The sequence below is a fragment of the Budorcas taxicolor genome, chromosome 3 (genome assembly GCF_023091745.1).
Source record: "Budorcas taxicolor isolate Tak-1 chromosome 3, Takin1.1, whole genome shotgun sequence".
Classification (NCBI taxonomy): domain Eukaryota; kingdom Metazoa; phylum Chordata; class Mammalia; order Artiodactyla; family Bovidae; genus Budorcas; species Budorcas taxicolor.
In genome coordinates, this window is record NC_068912.1 from 4,350,633 (window position 1) to 4,367,361 (window position 16,729).

Below are 16,729 nucleotides of genomic sequence, written 5' to 3' on the forward strand. Positions count from 1 at the left end.
TCCCAGTGGAAGATACATTGTTGGTCTAAGCCAATCATGTAATCTCATGTTCCTTTGCCAACAATTGACATAGGGCCGTGTAAACAACCTAATTATGACTAACAGTGCCTCAGAGGAAGTTTACTGAAGACTTCTAGAAAATAGCTTTCACCTGGATATTGAGAGTATCCCTTCTTTTTCCACACTGGGACTTTGTAATATAAGAATGTGTGTTGCGTGGCGCTTCAGCAGCCATCTTGCATCATGAGGGGTGACATCCCTGATACATCACTGATGGTGGGCTGAAATGATGGAAAGAGCTTGAATCCTTCAGACAACAAAATTCCCCACATGGAAAGCAACTTGTCAACTAGACAGAGGGCGAACACCTAGCACTCCCCAGTGCCATCACATCACAGTGTGGAACAATGACAAAGTTAGGGACAGGCTGTGTTCCAGACCAGGGCTGCCGCTGTGGCCCATGAAGGCACCCCATTCCAAGTTTCTTCAGCCCTTCTGCTTGGCCATCCTTGGCTGTGGGCTTTCTTGAATTGTTGCTTTAGACCTGCTTCACAACTCTGGTCAGTCTCTCTCTATCTTACCAGAGCTCAAGATAAGAAAATGAAAATGTCTTAACAATTTCCTTACTGACCAGAGTAGACACATGCCACTTCTAGGAGAGGCTGGGAAAGAGGATTTGAGGGGCACACAGCCATCCTGAGTAGAACTGGAGATCTGAGAAAAGAGCAAGGGGGATGGGTTATGTAAACAGAAACATTATTTGGGAAGATGCTCCGACCACCCCGTTGAAATGGATGTCTTTGGTACTCAGCATCTTTCAGGGAGGGTTAAAGTGGGAAGGAGCCTTGACAAGTGGGCATCAAACTGGCCGCCAACCCAAGCTTGAGCCAAACTTAATGAAAGGACATCACATTCCTTGTTCTCTGGTGCCACAGAGTCAATCATACTTATTAGATCAGAAAGAAGAAATGGCTTTGAAACTGATTAGGAACCTGCGGGGCCCACTCAGGTTCAAATCCTTTCCATGTCCCCTGTTTCTTATCTGTAAGAAACAGGCTTCATTAAGCCTCCTAGACCTTCCCTGAGTTCCAAAGAGTAGATTCAAACAGAGAAGTGAGGGAATGCAGAAATGAAGGAGGAGGAATCAAGAAAAAATAGTGCAGGAATAAAGCAGCACTCTCACTCCTCAAAAAATACACATAACAGTATCTTTGAGCTCTTCTGCAAGAGAGCAAAAGAGCTCTAAGGCCCTCTTCTAGGTGGAGGACAGTGACTTCAGACTGAATGCAAGATTCCTGGAAAACAGCCCTGTTACCTCACCACCAGCAGATTAGAAGACAGTCACATAATCTGCAGCCCCCAGCCCAAATTTTTGGGCTCATTCTCTTTGCTTGATCTTGCAATAAACCTTTTTCTGTTTCAAGCTTCAACGTTCTGGTTTGTTTGGCCTCACTGTGTGTGGGGCACACGAATTTGCATTCAGTAACAGCTATGGTTTAAAAATAGTTCAGCCCTTCCTCTGCATTTTCTCATCATGTTACACTGCTGGAATTCTTCCTCCCTCTCTCTCTCTGTCTCTGTCTCTCTCTGGCTCACCCTCCTGAAGACCCAGTGATCTCAAGCTTAACTGCACACCATTATCACCTGGAGTGCTTTAACAATTTCTGTTGCCCAGATCTCCCAGCAGGCCAATTAAATCAGGCTCTTTGGAGATGGTACCCAGGTCTTAGTACTTTCTTAAATCTCCCAGATGACTCCGATGTGCAGCCGAGGTTGAGACCCCTGCAAGGAGAGCAGTGGTTTGAAATCCTGGCCACACATTACAATCATCGAGGGGGCTTTTAAAAAATGCTGATGCCAATTCCCACCCCCAGAGTTTCTGACTTAATTGGATTGGGGTGGGGCCCAGGGCAGCGATAGTTTTTTAAAGCTCCCTAGGTGATTCTAATGTGTAGCCAGGTTTGAGAAGCACTGCAATGGAGTCACAAAACCAAGGAACAAAAGAAGGAATCTTCTTTTTTTCTGGACAATAAAATTTCTAAAATGCTGTCATCTAGCATGTTTATATGCAAAGCTAGAACAGTGCTTCTCAACCCAGGTGGCACATTAGAATCTCAGGGGAAGGTTAAAAAATATCGAATTCCTGGGCTCTCCTCTCTGAAATTTTAATTCAGTTATTGGATGGGGACCTGGAGTTGTTGGTATGTTTTTCAAGCTCTTTCATGATTATTATACCAGCCAGGATTAAGGGCCATCCAAAATAATAGTGATGATGATGATAACTCACAAAGGGTATAATTGCGCCAGTAGAAGACCCTGTTAGTTAAGGAGGGGGCAGGTTTTATCTATAGCAGAGCTGTTGAACATCAGTTCGTGCCTTTTCCCATTGTTATGGCTAATTCTGTAAGCGCTGTCCTCATAAAAACCTATCTTATTTAAGAAGCAGCCCTACTCATTCCTTGCCTGCTTTCTTGCTGTCATGTCACTCGATGGGAAGTCTCTAAAAGCGAAGAAAGTGAAGTCGCTCAGTCGTGTCCGACTCTGCGACCCTGTGGAGTGTAGCCTACCAGGCTCCTCCGTCCATGGGATTCTCCAGGCAAGAATACTAGAACGGGTTGCCATTTCCTTCTCCAGGGGATCTTCCCAACCCAGGGATTGAACCTGGGTCTCCTGCATTGCAGGCAGATGCTTTAACCTCTGAGCCACCAGGGAAGCCCAGTCTCTAGAATTGTCTTACAATTAACTCATAGTGTGGCTTCAGCCATCTAAGGCTGTGTCACATTCTTTGTTTAAACGATGTCAGCTTGTTCTGTCCCCTGATTGCCCTACCCCATCAGTCTTTGTGTGATGATCTTACTCATTGTTTGGGGTCATGTAAACAAAACCACCAGCCTAAACGTGTTATGGCTGAGACAGATGCTCCTGGTGACACAGTGTGCCCTGAACGTAGGGAGCCATAGCCGCCACACGGCTGAGTCCTCCTCTGCCTCTGCAGAAGTGGCAGGTGCTGGCAAGAGGACACCCAAGGCCAGGAGCCTCTCTGTGCCGTCCTCCACACTCCCTCAGGATGCGCAGGGCTGCTCAGACAAGCTCAGGATGCAGGCACACATGGGTGGGGACCTTGCCTGGGTGGGCCCAGGACGGAGGCTGTGGCTCTGGCCCTGAGGCCTTCCCCAGCTCTCCTGTCTTTCCTCTTGGCGTGTCATGCTCCCATGAGCGGGATTGCACACGCCCTCTCCGAGCTGGGCTGTGTGCTCTAGGAAAGAGAGGGGGCATGAGCCTCCATGTGTCCTTTGCAGAAGGTGACGCCATAGCCACATTTTCTAGACTGTCTTTCTGCCTTTCTTTATACTTGGATTATTCTTTCAATTTGATCTCATAAGTCCAACATGTAAAAAGTTAGAAATCAGAACTTGTCTGGTTGAGGGCTGTTTTTCAGTCATTAAGTCATGACCGACTCTTCTGCGACCCCATGTTGTACATCTGGAAGTTCTCGGTTCACATACTGTCGAAGCCTAGCTTGAAAGAGTTTGAGCATTAGTTTGCTAGCATGTGAAAGGAGTGTGGTAGTTTGAACATTCATTGGCATTGCCCTGCTTTAGGATTGGAATGAAAACTGATCTTTTCCAGCCCTGTGTCCGTTGCTGAGTTTTCCAAATTTCCTGGTGTATCCAGTGCAGCACTTTAACAATGTCATCTTTGAAGATCTGAAATAGCTCAGCTGGAATTCCATCACCTCCACCAGCTTTGTTGGTAGTAATGATTTCTAAGGCCCACTTGACTTCGCAGGTTCGAGACTGAGACCCTCCGAAACTTCTGCAAGCCCCTAAATTTCGGCATCGCACAGACAAACCACGTCCATTCACCTTCCGGGGATGTTGAGGGGAGTGTGAAGCTTTTCGGTACCTGCCAGTTACACCATTAAGGATACAGCTCTGATTCAGGCCCAGGCCCGTATGCCTCAGAACACAGCCTCTTGCCTGCTCCTCCTGAAAGAGAAACCTGGTTGATTTGAGGGCTGCCCACTGCTGTTCCCACAGGCCTGGCTTCCAGGTTTCAGAGAGCATTGCAAGGACAAAAAAGCCTGCCCCTCCTGCCTCTGCTGTCTGACTGAGGACACGCAAAGACGGCAGGGGAGAGAGCACGTGTTAGCACCCAGGTGCACGCGATCAGGAAGATTAGAAAAGCCCAGTCTCTGCTCAAACTGCTTGTGTCTGCGTTTTCCAGGGTCCAGTGGAAATTGTTAACATGGCTGTTAAATGACAGTTGGCAGCTAGGAGTGTGGTCACCGACTAGAACAAAATATTAGGCCAGAAATTTAAAACAGCGAATTGATTCCTTTTCTCTCTGATATAGCACAAGTTTCTCAGCCTAAGCCAGAGTGTGTCTCGACCTCACCTGAGTGCCAGGGGGGAGGAGAACTCCCTGTGGGGGGCCGTCCTCTGCACTGAAGGACGGTGAGCAGCATCCTCGGTCTCTACTCACTGGAGGCTGTGGCGCCCGCCCTCCAACAAGTTGTGACAATAAAAAACGCCTCTGAACATTGTCCCCCAAGGGTCAAAATCATCTGAATCACCACTCTCATCAGTTGGCTTGGAAGGGAAAAGACTATCTGCCAAGCAAGTTTCAGACCACAGGTTTAGGGGATTAAAAATCATTTCAGGACTAGAAAAGGATTTTATTTTTTTGGAGCCTTGATACCCACCAGGGTTCTTGGCCTTCCCGAATCAATAGAAGTTGACTAGAGGCCAGATCAGACAAGAAATCCGGGCAAGGCTTTACTGGGGCCGCTGCTGCAGCAGCAGGGAAGCAAGAACCAACAACAGGTTCCCTTGCTTGCTCACTCCCTGGGAGGGGGTGGTGAGCTTATTCCTTACATGAGGTGATGGTAGGGATGTCTGGGGTTCGGAGTGGAGGGGTGGCTTGGGTGGTTTGCCCACTCCTTTAGTGGTGTTGAGTGCAGAGGGCATGTACCCTCTTTTGCTCCTGACTCTTCAGAAGTGGCAGTAGGGGGTTTCAATCTTTTTTGTATCTTTGGTCCAGAATTTGCCCCAACTGCTACCTGCTGCTGCTACTGCAAAGTCACTTCAGTCCTGTCTGACTCTGTGCCACCCCATAGACGGCAGCCCACCAGGCTCCCCCATCCCTGGGATTCTCCAGGCAAGAGCACTGGAGTGGGTTGCCATTTCCTTCTCCAATGCAAGAAAGTGAAAAGTGAAAGTGAAGTCGCTCAGTCGTGTCCTACCCTCAGTGACCCCACGGACTGCAGCCCACCAGGCTCCTCGGTCCGTGGGATTTTCCAGGCAAGAGCGCTGGAGTGGGGTGCATGTAGTTATTTTTCAGTCCCATATGGTTTCTTTGTATTTTGTTGCTCGAGGAGAGATGTGTCCAGGTGCAAGCATGGCAGCACTGCAGCAAAGGGTCCCAGGTCCCAGCCTGTCAGTCTGAGGGGACAACATTAGAGGCAGCTACTAGCGGGATTTTTCTGAGAAAGGACACTCCGGTCCATCATCCCACAGGCCAAGACCATGTGAAGCATGGTCTGGAGGGTGGGATAACAGAGATCTAGATACGTGTGGAGGTTCCAGAGGAGAGGCCCTTGGGCCTCTGTTGCAGGGGATAGCCTGGGGAGGGTGCCAGCTATCGAATGTCCTGGAGCTTCTCATGGGCTTCCCTGGTGGCTCAAATGGTAAAGAATCTGTCTCCTTGTGGGGTGGGGAAAGGAGCTGAGGGTGTCTACTCTGGGGAAAGCCTTGGGAAAGTTGAGACAGGGTTTCCGAATCAAAGGGCACAGAGAGAGATGACAGGATGCAGACGCCAAGGCTTCTAGAAGACGAGTGAAGCCACAGAACAGACGGGACCTGTCCATCAGCAGTGGACGTCACCAAGGGCAGAGTCTGAAGACTGGCCACTCTGGCTCCAACAAAGCCTGCAGAAGGAAGGCCCCTCCATGATTTTCAATCACCCACAGAAAATGAACTAGAGAAGGGGAAAGTGCTGAAGTGATTGAGAACAGTTGCTGTGATGATGTCTCCCTTGCACTGTCAGAATTAGTAGGGAGTTAGAAAGTTAACATTCAGTTTTAGAAAACTATTACATTTTGCACAGCCATTTGTGAAACTTATATCTGCTACAATTTGTTTAAGCCAGCATTTTTCTGATCTTATTTGACAAGGAACACTATTTTTTCTGATAAATATCTACGAATAGCCATTCAAACCAGTGTTCTTTTTACTACACTTTATGGAATTCTGGCTTAAAATGGGCCATCAATATAAAACAAACAGGCAAACAAATCTACTCTTGGATCATCGTACTTATTATCAATAGCAAATCATCTCTATTGAGTTTATCTTTGGTTTTCCAGACACAGAGTGTTCAGAATTAAGAATCGGATAGGTGTGCTCTGAAAGGCCTTCAAGGAAAAATTCTAAGATGTCTAGGCGTGTGAGGCCAGCGGTGCCTTTCTGGTGCTGAGCTGAAGATGTGGGTGCTGGCAGATACAGGACCAGGTTTCAGAACCTGACGTTTCACCTCATGGGCTACTGAGGCAGAAGTGAGATCTGAGTCTGGTGGTGGTGTAGTGCTGATTTAGTCACTAAGTCATGTCCAACTGTTGTGACCCCATGGACTGTAGCCCATCAGGCTCCTCTGTCCATGGGATTTCCTACGCAAGAATACTGGAGTCAGTTGCTATTTCCTTCTCCAAGGGATCATCCCAACCCAGGGGTTGAACCCAGGTCTCCTGCATTGCAGGCAGATTCTGAGCCACCAGGGAAGCTTGGAGCCAGATGGATCTGACCCTAAACATGCTCCACTCTTCACCAGCTCTCATCTTCTTTGGCTTTCTTCCAACTCCCTCTGGAATTCCCTGCCTAGGTTCTCAAGAGTCCCGCATAGTGGGAGGCAAAGATCAGAACATCACATTGCAAAATCTTAGAGAAAGCAAGCCCTAGCTGGAGGTTCTCATGTGGCAGGAGTTTCCCCAGCATCAGAGGAAGGTCTGGGGTCATACTTCACAAAGATGCTTCTTTTCACCAGAGCCCCTTTGGTATATTGTGGGCATTTTTGATCCTCACAGTGATTGAGGGGCCCTATTGGTATTTGTGGATAGGGACTAGAATTGTTAAATATTCTGAAATACACTGTTCCACCCAGCATGACAAATAATTGTTGCAGTTTTACCTTCCGCTTTGGAAAATTGCTCCAGAACACGCAAAAAGCCCATTTATATCAACGGTTCTCTGAGGAGCCTCCATCCTAACTCCATTTACCATGAGAACATAAAGGATGTTTTGCAAAATTTTAATATAGTCTAAATTTCCTAGAAAAGAAGGTTCCATGCAAATCCAAGGGAAAATTGTCCTTTAGTTTTGTTCAAAATCTTACCAGATTTTTTTCTACTTACTAAAAACAAACAAAAAACACTCTACATAACATGTAGTACTGCTGCTGGTGGTACTTATGATACTAACGTAGAACATATCCTCTACTGCCTGTATGACTGTCATATTCTGTTGGTTCTGACTAGATGCAAGTTTCCAATAATTATATCTTCTAGAACACTTGGACCTGGACATTTATATACTTACATTGTTTTGTTATATATATAGCAAAACAATTTGCATTTTGATATATAAATATATCTGTTTATTTACTTAATTACTATATTTATATGTAAAAATGTTTGTTTACTTATTTTACTTTAAAATATTTTAATTTAAAAACTACTTACCTTGGATTTTTAGTTTAAATTAAGATTTTTATGAATTATCTTGAAATTAAATGCATAAGCTAACTATATTCCATTTAAGTTGTAAAAGTACATGGAAGTATCTCTGTCGTGTTGACCCTTTGCGACCCATGGAATTCTCCAGGCAAGAATACTGGAATGGGTTGTCATTTCCTTCTCCAGGGTAACTTCTCGACCTAGGAATTGAACCCCGACTCCTGCATTACAGGCAGATTCTCTACTATCTGAACCACCAGGGAAACCCAACTTGTAAAGACAGCCCCAAATATTTATCACAAGACACCCCAAGGAAGGTCTGTGTTCAGGCAATGAGAGCAATTCTACGAACTCTCCACTGGAGGTCGCTAGAATCCCACCTAAATGGATCCGGGGCACCTGGGGAGAATCCTCTTTCTCCCGCGTTAAATCAATAGGGATGCAAATTGTTATTAACATTATTCATCTCCCGCCCAACACACACACGCACAACACACACGACATTGCGTGTGTCTCCTCTCTTGTGTTTCTCTTTCCCATGTGTGTCAGCGCCAGCCTCCTCGCGCGCAGTGCTGCGGCTCGTGCGCCTATCTTCCCTGAGGTTCAATATCAAAGATAGAGAGATGTCGAGCTGCCTTCTCTCTCTGCTCTGGTAAAAATCAGACAAATCGGCATTTTGCAGAATTTAAAATGAGACCAGACATTACACGCTGGGTCGAAGTTTACCATGCCGCCCCAGGGGCAGATAGACAGAGTTCTCTTCAACAGAGCTGTATAAATGATATGACTCTTAACGTTACAGCAGAGAAATGACCAAGGAAGGGGAAAAGCCTCAATATTTGTGCAAAATCTACTTGACTATTGAGGGAAAACATTTCTCAATACAACACATCTTCAGGGCCTTAGCATGTGGTAAAGGCCTTGGCCACGAGAGATAACTTCAATCTCTCTGGTTTTTCTGTGTCTCACAAAACCAATTTGCCTAGGTCTTCACTCCCATTCAGAGATGCAAAATTCACACATGGCACACTTTCCGAGGATCGTCAGAAAAAGTGAAGGCTGCTTCAGGACCAGAGTTGGAGCTTTAAGATTTGAGAAGTCAGTTCCGGAGCCCCTTCCCTCGAGCTCCCACTCCTTAAAGAAGAGAAACTCCCGCCGTGGAAAGGAAAGAGGCAAGATGAAGTACAGATACAAGAGTGCAGTTCCCAGGTGGCGCTACTGGTAAAAAATCTGCCTGCCAACGCAGGAGACACAAAAGACGCAGGTTTGATTCCTAGGTTGGGGAGGTCCCCTGGAGTGGGAAACGGCACCCCGCTCCAACATTCTCACCTGGAAAATTTCATGGACAGATGAACCATGATTGCAGTCCATGAGGCCACAAAGAGTTGGACATGACTGACTGAACACACACACAGTGAATGTACAGTGAAAAGCCGCAGTAGGTTAGAGACAGGTTCTGTGACGGTTGACTGGTCTCAGGAAAGGCTCACAGAGGAATGACTCGAGCAGAGGCCTAAGTGAGGAGCAGAGGTTCAACAGACCAAGACTGTGTGTGTGTGTGTGTGTGTGTGTGTGTGTGTGTGTGGCTGGCTGGGACTCCAAGAGCCGGGGGGAGGATGATTGAAGTTGAAGCTGGAGGAGGGTGTCTTTGGGGACTAAGCACACCCATGGACCAGGTTATGTGTGTGGTCTTTATTCCAAGAACAGAGTGAAGACAAGCTATTGAAGTATATGGGGAGTGGGATTTGATCCAATTTGCATTTCAAAGTAATAAACTGTCAAACTATAAAATTGAAAACAAAAGTTGAATAAGTTTCAGGTTTTTTAAAAAAGAAAAAAAAAACAGCTAGCTCATTAATTAACGTAAAAACCTAATTAAAACATTGCATTTTTTTTTTCCCTCCTGACATACTCAGGGAAGAGACTGAATTTAAATATGATCATTTCCCTTTTCACAAAATTCATTTGTATGTGTAGACTCAGCTGGAATTTATCCCAGTGTGATTTCTAAGGTCATGCCTCTTTTGAAGATCAGTTGAATATTTATCTCTGTGTGTTTTTTGATGTTAAAATTCCCAGTTCTCACCGTGCCTTCTAAGTTTTCTAGGACTTTTAAAATACACTCACCCGAAGTCAGTAGAATCAACAGCTCATTGTATAAATTCTCTATGGTATAGACCATCTCATTTTCCTGTGCAAAGGGTGGTTTTTAACCAAGTTTTTATTTCCTTTTTGTCTCATCTCTATAGCTGTTCATACCTAGCCCACTAAATTTTATTACATAGCAGTACTAACGTATATACATTAAAGTATGACTGTAGTCAACAGTATTACTGTCTATTACTTATTAGCAGTAACTTTGGAAATTTAGGCTACAAAGCCTCTATGTGATGGATCAACCAAATATTCTATCATATGTGTTAAAGTGTGGATGAAAGAATGGAGTTTGTAATAGGATGTGATTTTGGTTATTGTTTCTGAAATTATTGGCCATTGTCCTTCAAGAAACAATTATTTCTAGTGCATAGCAGAAGTTATCAAAACTACGAAGTCCAGCTGATGCCTGGTTTGCACATAAACATTTTTGAGAACACAGCCACCCTTGTTTGTTCACGTATCATCGAAGACTACCTTCACGCCACTACCGAAGACAGGGTTGGGTAGCCACAAGCCTAACATATTTGCCATTTGACCCTTTACAGAGAAAGTTTGCTGACTCATTCTAGAAAGCAGGTGGACTTACTTATATATTCCTTTTTTGTAAGAACATTTAGTGCTAACTAGACACATACTCTTTGCCTTTTAATGGCCATCCTGAAAACCCTGCATTTTGCTGCTGGTCAAGTCAGACCCCGTAAAGGACTGATAATAGTTTTTAGCACTTACTCCATAAGCAACACTTCATTAAGCATTTTATACACACTATCTCACATAGCAGCCCTGTGAATTAGATAAATTAGATAGATAAATCCTCGATTTGCAAATGAGTAAATTTAGATGGAAGAGAAGTTAAAATAACTTGTCTAAGTTCATAGAACTTGTAAGTGGCAGAAATGAGAATCTGATTGAATTTCTTTCTCTTTCCTGGGCTACTAACCACTCTATTTCACTGAATCCCCTACGTATTTTCTATCAGAACCAACTGACAAAGGAAAATGGCTGTTGGGTTCATAAGTAGTATGTAGCTTCCTGGGAAGGAGCTGAAGTTGTCAGTTCTCAAGACAAAAGTACTTCCAAATACACAGAATTACTCTTCCTCAAAAAGTCAGCCAGACAGTGTACCTGAAGTCGGAGCTCTGAGACTTCCTCTGGACCTGTGGACGGGTTTTGTCATCAGACACACTTCTGGGGATTCATTTTTGAGAGATTTTAGTTTTATCTTGAAGCATGCCTGGTAAAGGAATCTGGACACAAACATCCCTTGACCACTTGGGCGTCCAATATCCGCCATATTCAAAGCTTCCTTTACTGAAGACAGAATAGTTGATGGAAATATAGAATTATTAAAGGGGCCCTCCTTCCAAGACCCATCTGTCATCATTTGAATATTTGCATTTCACAAGCAAAATGATGTACCTGATGAGATGCTGCTGTTGCCATCACAGAGCGGCCGCCACAGCTGGCCCAGCCCTGAGATGCTGGGGAGTTCTTAAATGACATATTATGGCATTGCCTGCAGCAAACTGAAACCCTTGATCTGCTAGTCAAGCCCGCTTTATTGCAATGGAACTCACTGGATGGACCTCTCAGAACCTCAGTCCACTTGTCCCCAGAGGCACCCACTGATTTGTGAAAATAAATTCACATCAGCCTTCAGTTGTTTGAATTCCACAGGTAATTTTCAAAAGAACCAGGCATTTGATGTAATTCAAATTTCTTTTCCCTTGAAGCAGTTTGTTTGAAAAAATAATATATTTTTTAATGACTCTTCAAACAAAATGGGAATAAAATAATACTGCACTCTGATGCTTTGCCTTCCTCCAGGATCCATTAGGAATTATTTAAAATCTCTTCTGAACACAAAAATACTCTATTAACCTCCCTGGTTGAGAGACAGGTCACTAGGGTTGAGTAAGTTAAAAAACAGAATTTTTTAAAGTCCCCAGCTATAAAATGAATCACCCAACAGATGCAGCAGGCTCTGAAGGAACCATTAAGAGCTATTTAGCTAAATAATATCTGTGCTAACAAGCCCCACACAGCAGATCTTGGTGACAATGTGCATTCTACAATGGCCCCGAACAGACATCACACCGTAAGGGCTCTATCAGCTAATGAACAGAGGGTAAGAGCTCACAAAAATGAAATCAAGTGCATAAGAATCTTTTCACTGCTCTCCCTACTTAAATAGCACAGAGAAGAGCTATTTGTGGAGCTCAGAGAACATCATGTCTCCACGTGACTTTGTCTCCGTCTCTGAGGACAGGAACCCTCCATACTTTGGTCCTTCTCTCATCCGTCTAGAAACTCTCCTGGCAAATATGCTTATAGAACAGTCCTCTGATGCTCCTGCCACAGCAGGAGTGATGAAAATTCTCAGTTTATGAGTCTGTCCTATCTTCCACAAAGATATGTATGCCTTCATTCTCTCAACAGCATTTATTGAACCTGCTCCTTGATCCTTGGTAAAGGCAGTGCCGCCTTCCCCCTCTGGCTGTGTCTGCCTTAGCCCTGCTGGACAACATCTCCAGTCAGTATGTCTCACTATTATCTTCAGACTCTTGTATATTTTATATTGACATCACATTTCCATTTGGATAAGCTCAGTTGCTGCAAGAGGAACTAAAGAGCCTCTCAATGAAGGTGAAAATGGAGAGTGAAAAATCTGGCTTAAAACTCGACATTCAGAAATCTAAGATCATGGTATCTGGTCCTATCATTTCATGGCAAATAGATGAGAAGCAATGGAAACAGTGACAGACTTTATTTTCTTGGGCTCTAAAATCACTGCAGATGGTGACTGCAACCATGAAATTAAAAGATGCTTGCTCCTTGGAAGAAAAGCTATGACAAACCTAGACAGCATATTAAAAAGAAGGAACACTACTTTACCAACAAATGCCCATATAGTTAAAACAACTTTTCCAGTAGTCATGTATGGATGTGAGAGTTGGACCATAAAGAAGGCTGAGTACCAAAGAATTGATGCTTTTGAATTGTGGTGTTGGAGAAGACTCTTGAGAGTCCCTTGTACTGCAAGGAGATCCAACCAGTCAGTCCTAAAGGAAATCCATCCTCAATATTCATTGGAAGAGCTGATGCTGAAGCTCCAAAACTTTGGGCCACCTGATGGAAAGTGCGAACTCTTTCGAAAATCCCTGATGCTGGGAAAGATTGAAGGCAGGAGGAGAAGGGGATGACAGAGGATGAGATGGTTGGATGGCATCACCAACTCAATGGACATGAGTGTGAGCAAGCTCCAGGAGTTGGTGAAGCACGGGGAAGCCTGGTGTGTTGCATGGCGTTTCAAAGAGCTGGACATGACCGAGCGACTGAACAGCAGTTGCTACGTGAGCCTGGTGATGATTGTATTAGACCGTCTCCAAGTAACTGAAGATAGAGACCACCAAAATGTTGTTATAAATACAGCTGATAAGCAGGTTATTGGCCTATACTAAAGATCAAAACTTTCTAACTGATAAAGTCCACCCCTTGCCTTCCTGGCAAGTCAGGTGGTGGTTCACTCTTTGTGTGATGACTCACGTGTTGGCTGTTAGCTCTAACAAGAGGTCACGGGGGGATCAGAATAATAACTGTGATATTTATTGAGTACGTGCTATGTACCAGTGTTTTACCGAAGTTAAACCTCACAACAGCCTGTGAGATAAATGCTCTTAGTATCTTCTTTTTTATGGACTCCAAAAGTCTAAGTTACTTGTTCAAGTCACATGACAAGACTCAAATCCAAGCATGTGATACTGGTCAGTTCCTTGCTCTGCCTTCCAATCAGGGTGAGTACCTTTGGTAATGCGCAGTACTGGCTGGAAGGCAGAATATATGCATTATATATGTATATTATAATATATATGATATGTTATATATGTATGTATATACATGTATGTATATACATACATACATTTATCTTTTTATTGGTTCTTTTCCACAAATTGAATCCAGCAAGCCTTTCCACAAACAAACTCCACAGATATGTAACAGGGAATCATTAAGCGTTGAGTGTCAGAACTGTGTAAGGCTCTGGGTAGAAAGAAATTAATAAGGCACCACATCTGTTTGGAAGTTAATAGTTTAGAGAGGAAAACGAACATCAATTGAAAACTATTTCATACATTTGTACCAGCAAAGAGGGAGAACCCAAGGGGTGTGGGGCAGGAAGAAGAGTGTGTTCAGTTCACCTGGGGGGTCAGAGAGACTTTGTAAGGTGCATCTTCAGAGCTGCATCCAGAAGGCAGAGCATCCCCTGGTTTAGAGTCAATGAGCATCTTTTCATTATAAAACTAAATAAGTCTGTTTAGTCAACAGACATACATAGTGGGATGGAGTCCATTCCTGCTCTTTGAAGGGTCTCTTCCCCCTGGTCAAGTGTTTCATATACTCAGAAAATTAATTAGGTGAGTCAAGAGCAGCATTTGTCTTCATGAAATAAATTAAAATAGTAAAAAAACAAAAAAAGGTGGATATCAGGGCAGTCCTGACCTTGGGATTTGTATTTTTCTTGGTAGCCAGACGTTTTTTCAAGTATGGAATCATGACCAGGATATCAGATACTGATTCTGTACAGTTTACACTGAGTGAAGGTGAGACATTTACGTGTATATACATGTTTGAAGGACTGGTGCTGAAGCTGAAACTCCAATACTTTGGCCATCTGAGGCGAACAGCTGACTCATTGGAAAAGACCCTGATGCTGGGAAAGATTGAGGGCAAGAGGAGAAGGGGACAACAGAGGATGAGATGGTTAGAGGCAGCATTGACTCAATGGACATGAGTTTCAGCAAACTCAGGGAGACAGTGAAGGACAGGCAAGTCTGGAGTGCTGCAGTCCATGGGGTACAAAGATTTGAACACCATTTACCAACTGAACAACAACAACAACAACAACAACAACAGGTATTATTTCATGAGACTTCCGCTCGAGTATACATATTGGTGAACTGGCGAGCAACAAAAGATGCATGTCACACTGTGGCCACAGTCAGGAAGCTTGAAAACCACCGCTCTGTGTATGTGACTATGTTACTGCACCAAATTTGGTTTGTTTGCCGTCACACAGTAAAGGGCAACTTGTAGTGAAGGAAAATATACAGCATTTATTGTAAAGATGCTGATACAAGGAGGAAGGGTGGCTCATTCTTTAAAACCCCCAAATCCGTGAAGGGTTTCTGCAAAGCATTTTTATAGGTAAGGCAAGGAGGAATGTCCAAGGGTATGGGGTCAACTCATGCACAGCTCTCTGACTGCTTGATGGCAGTCAGTCCTTAGGTGCCAGGAGGTCGGAGGTTCATGTTCATGAAGTAGTCAATTTCTTCCATTTGGTGGTGGTTTTAGCTGCTGAAAAACTCAGGAAATATGCACAGGTACTTAGGCACTTCAGAGAGGAGCTAAAGCAAAAGACACGGGGGAGGGGTCTGCCCTAGGAAAGTCCTTTGGGGTCCTGCTCACTTATAACTATTGAAGATTTGCCTCCATCTTTTCTGACTCTGGCCTGGCAACACATGTCTCTTCCCATCTCTCTCATCATGGCTACAGGCCACCCTTCACCTGGTACTGTCTGCTGCCCCAGGCTCCTAGACATTCCCCCAGGATGCCTGGGCTCAGGGGTGGGTATGAGGCACCACACCTCCTCCACCACCCTGCTTTCACTGCCCACAGGTGTCTTCCCAACCCCCATGGCTGCACCATCCTCGACTGAAGAGCTGAATTTCCTGTAGGAGCAGAAAATCCTAAACATGACCTCCCCTTAGTCTATGAAAAAAGCATCACAGATACTAAAATAATTAGAGATGGCTCATCACCTACATTTCTTAATCTTGTATCTTGGCCTTAGCTCTGTTCTTATTCATAAGGATACTTTTTTCTTCCAATTTCCAATATGCCAGTTGCCATTCACTATTCAGGAACTCTTACAGGGGCAGGTGTGGCCTGGGGTGTGCATCTTTCCAAGCAGTGGGAACTCTCTCCAGTCTTGAGTTTCCGTTACGGAATCAAGGCCACATATCAGGAAGGGTGGTCTATCGAGCATTGTATGTGTGTGCACAAGTACACCATGTGTGTTTACACACATACCTGTGGCAAAGAGAAGCTTCGGCACTCCACGTCCTATGGAATAACTTCAGGTTAAACCCCATACATTTTGAGTTGTTAGATGCCCACCTGCCTCTTCATTCGTTCAATTGCAGAGGTTAACTCTAGGATCAAGCAGCTATTCGCAAACATACAGTTCCCAAAGACCGATGTGAATTCCCTCAATACCAAGATTTACACCAATGGTTTTCAAGTAAGACATGGATGAGAAGCATTTGGGGAACATGTTAAAATTTAAACTCTTGGGATCTCATCCAGGGAATTTTGCTTCTGGAGGTCTGAGCCTAAGAATGTGAATTATAGCTAATACTCCAGGTGATTCTGATGCAGTCTTGGGGACCCCTTTTGAAAAATGTTGCAATATTGCTTTACAAATTGGCACTTGCCATCTACCTCTGAAATGATGCTCAGCTGCTGCTCTAGCTGCTGACTTTCAACACCACCTGAAAAGAGTTCAGGGTGGAGATCAGGGAAGAGGCACCCCGTGCTTTGGAAAAAAAAAATGACCAAACAGGTCCTCAGATAGTCGGATAATTTCAGGAGTTGATTTTATGAGTCCAGTTCTTGTATTGCCTCATATCTAGAAATGCACTAAAACCTTTCATGGTGATGTCTGCCTCTGATGACTAACAGTAACCTTCACAAGACCAGCAGAAAAAGCCTGCAAAAATGTGTGCTTGATTGTATTTCCCCTTCACCAAAATCACGTAGATACTGACCTTCCCCCCTACCTCTTTG

The 16,729-nt window shown here is 44.3% G+C and overlaps 1 non-coding gene across 1 annotated transcript; it reads right to left on the reverse strand.

The window, feature by feature from the left end:
* Window positions 1–2,640: 2,640 nt before the first annotated feature.
* On the reverse strand, window positions 2,641–2,712 carry TRNAC-GCA (transfer RNA cysteine (anticodon GCA)). The gene has a single exon. It is a non-coding gene; the product is annotated as a tRNA-Cys (tRNA).
* Window positions 2,713–16,729: the final 14,017 nt, after the last annotated feature.